Source organism: Rhagoletis pomonella, unplaced genomic scaffold (genome assembly GCF_013731165.1).
Source record: "Rhagoletis pomonella isolate Grant_MI unplaced genomic scaffold, Rhpom_1.0 Rhpom_scaffold_00001, whole genome shotgun sequence".
Classification (NCBI taxonomy): Eukaryota; Metazoa; Arthropoda; class Insecta; order Diptera; family Tephritidae; genus Rhagoletis; species Rhagoletis pomonella.
In genome coordinates this window covers 88,520,772-88,521,545 of record NW_023458555.1, presented here as the reverse complement: position 1 = coordinate 88,521,545, position 774 = coordinate 88,520,772, and positions in this window count along the sequence as shown.

Sequence of the window (774 nt, the reverse complement as noted above, 5' to 3'; positions counted from 1 at the left end):
AATGCCAGCTGATCTAGAATTTCTGCAAAAAGGTAATAGTCATTTCAATTGCGATACTTGTGCTGCTGTGCGCCGAAAGTCCCTTCATACGCCCCCACCTGCTGTACATGCTATTAATGAAAGTGCTATAAATGAAAGTCTTATCTCTATAGACGAATCTGTTTCTGATCTATGTAAAAATGACAATGTTGAGCTGCCCAAAGAAAATAATGGTGCTAAGAAATGTGAAAATAATTCAATATCTCTACAAACTCTTTTTGACGAACTCGTTTCTATTAAAAATTAAAATTCCAAAATGTCTTCGCTTATAAGCTCCTTGGCTGCTGACAAAAAATCACTGCAACAAAAAGTTGACAATTTGCAAGCTGACCTACAAAAACTTAGCGACTGTAATGCGTCACTTCTCTCTGAAGTTAAAAAAGTTGATAAACTGCAAGCTGAGCTACATAGACATGGCAACAGTAATGCTTCACTTCTACAAGAAGTTAAAAATCTTCATATCAGTTTAATTGATACTATAATCAAGCCGCCCGCGGTGTCAAGCAAAACACCAGTGCCTAACAATTCTGATCAAGCTTCAAAGCAAAATAAAAAAACGGTATTAACTTCTCATGCAAATGTGAATTCAAATAACACTTGCGCTAATGTCGTTGAATCTAATAATAACAACGACGGCCTTCAATGCATTCAACGACCTAGTACCAAGTCTCTCAATCTTGTTGCTGCTGCCGTAAGTAATGGTACTTCTTCCGCGCATAGCGCTTGCTCTGCTCC